Genomic DNA, 6,000 nt, shown 5'->3' with positions numbered 1-6,000 from the left:
AGGCAACGGTGGGAAGAACTAAAATGATGGTCATGATTATACTGGGAAAATTTTAGCAACTCTTCTTAATTGATGGAACAAGCAGACAAAAATCAGTATAGGTTTGAATAAAACATAACACTATCCACCCACCTGAATGGCAAGAAAAAAAGAAAAAGAATGATAACATCAACTCTTTTGGACCTTGTAGAGAACCTGTAAACTACGTACCCAGCATGTAGTAATATATATATTGTTAATACCACTTGGGATAATAGTTTGAGGCTATCCAATACTAAAAACTCCATTCCTAGTTTTATAGACTAAAAATTAATACATATGTTAAACAAAAGACAAGATACTCATAGAATTAGTCACAGAATCAGTATTCTGAACACCAACTGAAAAATCCAATCATGAAATGGGCAAAAGACATGAAGAGAAATCTCACAGAGGAAGACATAGACATGGCCAACATGCATATGAGAAAATGCTCTGCATCACTTGCCATCAGGGAAATACAAATCAAAACCACAATGAGATACCACCTCACACCGGTGAGGTTGGGGAAAATTAACAAGGCAGGAAACAACAAATGTTGGAGGGGATGCAGAGAAAAGGGAACCCTCTTACACTGTTGGTGGGAATGTGAACTGGTGCAGCCACTCTGGAAAACTGTGTGGAGGTTCCTCAAACAGTTAAAAATATACCTGCCCTACGACCCAGCAATTGCACTGTTGGGGATTTACCCCAAAGATACAAATGCAATGAAACGCCGGGACACCTGCACCCCGATATTTATAGCAGCAATGGCCACGATAGCCAAACTGTGGAAGGAGCCTCGGTGTCCAACGAAAGATGAATGGATAAAGAAGATGTGGTTTATGTATACAATGGAATATTACTCAGCTATTAGAAATGACAAATACCCACCATTTGCTTCAACGTGGGTGGAACTGGAGGGTATTATGCTGAGTGAAGTAAGTCAGTCGGAGAAGGACAAACATTATATGTTCTCATTCATTTGGGGAATATAAATAATAGTGAAAGGGAATATAAGGGAAGGGAGAAGAAATGTGTGGGAAATATCAGAAAGGAAGACAGAACGTAAAGACTGCTAACTCTGGGAAACGAACTAGGGGTGGTAGAAGGGGAGGAGGGCGGGGGGTGGGAGTGAATGGGTGACGGGCACTGGGGGTTATTCTGTATGTTAGTAAATTGAACACCAATAAAAAATAAAAAAAATAGATGGATTAATTTTGGACAAAAATATCAAGCACAAAGTATTACATAGTTCAGGATTCAATTTACTCAAAGATCAAAGCAAGTAAAAGTCCTTTTAGAAGTCAATATAACTTTTCAGAAGAGAGAATGAGTATAAACACATTTCTAAATATTCTTCAGAAAAAAAAAGAAAAAGAAAAAATATTCTTCAGGTCAAACAAGTCTCTAGGGGAATTTTTAAAAATGTATTGAACTACCTGCTAAAGAAAATGTCACATAACAAATTTTGTGTGATGCAGCTATAACAGTGAAATTCATAGCATTTAATTTTTACATTAAAAAAGAAGCATCCTTAAATCAATAATGTAAGTTCTAAACTTAAGAAACTTGAAAAAGAACAAAATGTACCCAAAGCAAACAGAAAGAAGCAAAAAATAAATCAAACTGAAAATATAAAAATAGATTAAATGAAACAAAAACATGATTGTTGAAAAGATCCATAAAATTGGCAAAACTTTATAGCAAGATTGACAGAGAGGCAACACATTACTAACAATTTATGAAATAAAATTTCACTATTGATCCTGCAGATATCAAAAGGACAATATAGAAATTCTACAAACAATTCTATATGCATGCATGAACTCAACAACTTACATGAAATTCTTTGAAGAGTACAAGTTATCACCCCTAATATGAAATAGGTCATTTGAATAGCCCTGTAACTATTTTAAAATTTGAATTGATAACAGACAACTAGCTGCAAAAGAAATTTCCGAGCCTACATTGTTTCACTGGAGATGTACCAAATATTTTAAGGAAAATTACCATCAATTCTACACAATCTCTTTGTGAAAATACAAGCGGAGGAAACACTTTACATATCATTCTAGGAAGCTAGTATCACCCTGATGGCTAAATAATACAAAGGCAGTAAGTACAAACAACAGTAACAACAAACTACAGACCATATCCCTCATGAATACAAATGCAAAAACTCTTAAAGTGCTAACAAATATAAAAACTTGAGTGGATCTTAAGAGCATTATTCTGAGTGGAAAAACAAGGTCAATTTCAAAAAGGTCACATACTGTGTAATTCCATTTATATAAACATTCTTGAATGACAAACATGTAAAGATGGAAAACATGTTAATGACTGCCAGGGGTTACAGATGGTGAGAAGATGGGAGATGGTTGTGACTACAAGGGGGTAGCATCAGAGAGATCTTTGTGGTAATGGAATAAGTCTGTATCTTGATAAAATGACATAGAACTCTATACACACATAGTACCAATATCACATTTTTAGTTTGGATATTGCACTATAACAATGTAAGATATAACCACTGGGGATACTGGATGAAGGCTACATGGGATATTTCTGTACTATCTTTGTGAATCTATAATTTTGTGAAGCTTTGTGAATCTATAATTACTACAAAATAAAAAGTTAAAAACAAAAAAGGGGTTGTGATATCACAGGGCTAAAGGAGGGCTTGCCAAGAGATGGTAACATTTATTTAAATGCAGGTGGGAGTTACATGGATTTCCACTTTGTTTTGTTCATCTACCTGTATACTTGATAAGTACAGTCTTTTCTATATTTAATTCAACCTGATTATTTTTTAAAGATTTTATTTATTTATTCATGAGAGACACAGAGAGAGAGAGAGAGACAGAGACACGGGCGGAGGGAGAAGCAGGCTCCTTGCAGGGAGCCTAATGCAGGACTTGATCCCAGGACCCTGGGATCATGACCTGAGCCAAAGGTAGAGATGCTCAATCACTGAGCCACTCAGGGTGCCCTCATTCTTTATTTTTTAAAGGTTTTATTTATTTATTTATTTATTTATTTATTTATTTATTTATTTTATTTATGAAAGACACAGAGAGAGAGGCAGAGACACAGGCAGAGGGAGAAGCAGGCTCCATGCAGGGAGCCTGACATGGGACTTGATCCCAGGACTCCAGGATCATGCCCTGGGCTGAATGCAGTGCTAAACCATTGAGCCATCCGGACTTCCCCCAATTCTTTTTTTTTTTTTAATATGAGAATGGATGGAACCAGCCAGAATGAAAGTACTGAGTGAATTGTAAAGAATTCTGAGGGGGGCGGGGAATACCCTGGAGAAACCTAATTTTAAAATTCATGACAAGAAAGACAATGTAACAGAGTCTAGGCTGTGTCGTAGAAATTAAAGAAAATTAGAGAATTATGGTATTATGAAAGTCAAAGGAGAAGTGAGTTCCAAGTGTGTCAAATAAGTAATGGAAATGGCAAATAAAGTATTGGCACTTATATCTTGGGCCAAATTTCAGGAGGTAAAAAAGGATGTAACAGTATATGAAAAAGTAGAGACAAGAGTATAAATTAATTTATACTATTTATATTCTGAAGAAGATTAGGAGAAAGTTGCCTTGCATAAAGGCCAAGAGAAATGAGAGGGTACAACAGAGAGTTGATAACTTGTAGATTGTACAAATGATCACAAATTCTCCGCATCCTTTAAAATGTGACTTTGAAGCTCCTAAATGTATTAACAATTATTAACAGATCTGAAGGCAAAAATAGACAGCAGTGCAACAATATCAATAGTGATAAGAATGATCCAGAAAGTCAGTAAGGAAATAATATACCTGAACTCTACTTTGGAACAAACAGATCTAACAGACATATACAGAACTTTTCATTCAAAAGCAGCAGAATACATATTCTTCTCTAGGGCACATGGAAGATTTTCCAAAATGGATCATATATTAGGTCATAAAACAGGTCTTCACAAATTTAATAAGAGTCAAAACATATCAAATCTTTTCCAACTTTTCCAGTGACAGTGTTATGAAACTATGTCAACAATGTGAAGAAAGCTGAAAAATTCACAAATATGTGAATATTAAATAATATACTTCTGAATGGTAACCAAATGGTCAAATAATAAATTGAAAGAAAATTTTAAAAACTCTTAAGACAACAGAAATGGAAACACAACATATCAAACCTTATTTGATGTGGTAAAAGCAGTTCAAAGAGGGACATTTATAGCAATAAATGCCTACACTAAGAAACAAGAACAATCTCAAATAACCTAATCTTACACTTTAAGAATGTAGGAAAGAATGAATAAGCTAAGCCCAAAGTTAGTAGAAGGAAAGATATAATAAGGAAATAAATGAAAGAGACTAGAAAGACAATAGAAAAGGTCAATGAAACCAAGAGTTGGATTTTTGAAAAGATAAAATGACAAACCTTTAGCTAGATTAAGGAAAAAAGGTAACTCAAATTAATAAAATTATAAAAGAGGAGACATTACAACTGATTCCAAACAAGTTTAAAGGGTCATAAGAGACTACTATGAATAATCATATGCCAATAGATTATATAACTTAGAAGAAAGGGATAAATTCCTAGAAACTATAACTTACTAAGACTGAATCATGAAGTAATAAAAAATCTGAACAGACCAATAAACAAGCAAGGATATTGAATTTGTAAATTCCCAAACAATACAGGCCTAGAACCAGATGGCTTCATTGATTAATTCTACCAAACACTTAAATAATTATTGCCAATTTTTCTCAAACTCTTCAAAATAACTGAAGGGGAAGAAACACTTTTAAGCTTATTTTACAAAGCCAGCCTTACCAAGAAATGTGTGGGAAATATCAGAAAGGGAGACAGAACGTAAAGACTGCTAACTCTGGGAAACGAACTAGGGGTGGTAGAAGGGGAGGAGGGCGGGGGGTGGGAGTGAATGGGTGACGGGCACTGGGGGTTATTCTGTATGTTAGTAAATTGAACACCAATAAAAAATAAATTAAAAAAAAAAGCCAAACAAGTGCACTATAAGAAAAGGAATTACAGGTTAATATGACTATTGAACATAGATGTAAAAATCCTCAACAAAATATTAGCAAACTGAATTCAACATTACATTAAAATGGTCATACATCATGATCAAGTGGAATTATTGCTGGGATGCAAGGATAGTTCAACATACCCAAATAAATAAATATGATGTGACACATTAACATGATGAGGGATAAAAATCATATAATCAATTCAATAGATGCAGAAAAAGCATTTGACCAAATTTAATATTCTTCATGATAAAAAAAACTCAAAAATTAGGAATAGAATGTGCCCCAACTAATAAAGGCTATATATGACAAACCCACTATTAACATCATACTCAATGTTGAAAGCTGAAATCTTTTCCTCTAAGATCAAAAACAATACTAGGATGCTCACTCTTGCCATTTCTATTCAACACAATACTGCAAGTCCTAGCCTGAGCAATTAGGCAACAAAAAGAAGTAAAAGATGTCTAAATCAGAAAAGAAGTAAAATCATCTCTATTTGCAAATGACATGGTATTATAAAGAGAAAACCCTAAAGTTTCCAAAAAATCTCTTAGAACTAATAAATGAATTCAGTAAAGTTGAAGGATACAAAATCAACATAAAAAATCATGGCATTTTTACACATTAACAATTAACTAACTGAAAGAGAAATAAAAGAATCTAATTTATGGTAATATCAAAAACAATAAAATACTTAGGAATGAATTTAACCAAGATAGTGAATGATTTGTACACTGAATACTTTAGCATATTGATGAAATAAATTGAGGAAGACACAAATAAATGAAAAGATAACTCATGTTCTTGGAAGGGAGGAATTAATAGTTTAAATATCCATACCTAAAGGGATCTACAGTTTCAATGCAATCCATAAAAATTCCAATGGTATTTTTCTAAGAAATAGAAAAAAAGTATCCTAGAATTCATATGGAAC

Source organism: Canis lupus, chromosome 18, assembly GCF_011100685.1.
Source record: "Canis lupus familiaris isolate Mischka breed German Shepherd chromosome 18, alternate assembly UU_Cfam_GSD_1.0, whole genome shotgun sequence".
Taxonomy (NCBI): Eukaryota; Metazoa; Chordata; class Mammalia; order Carnivora; family Canidae; genus Canis; species Canis lupus.
The sequence above is the reverse complement of the archived record's forward strand: the minus strand, read 5'-3'. Positions refer to the sequence as shown.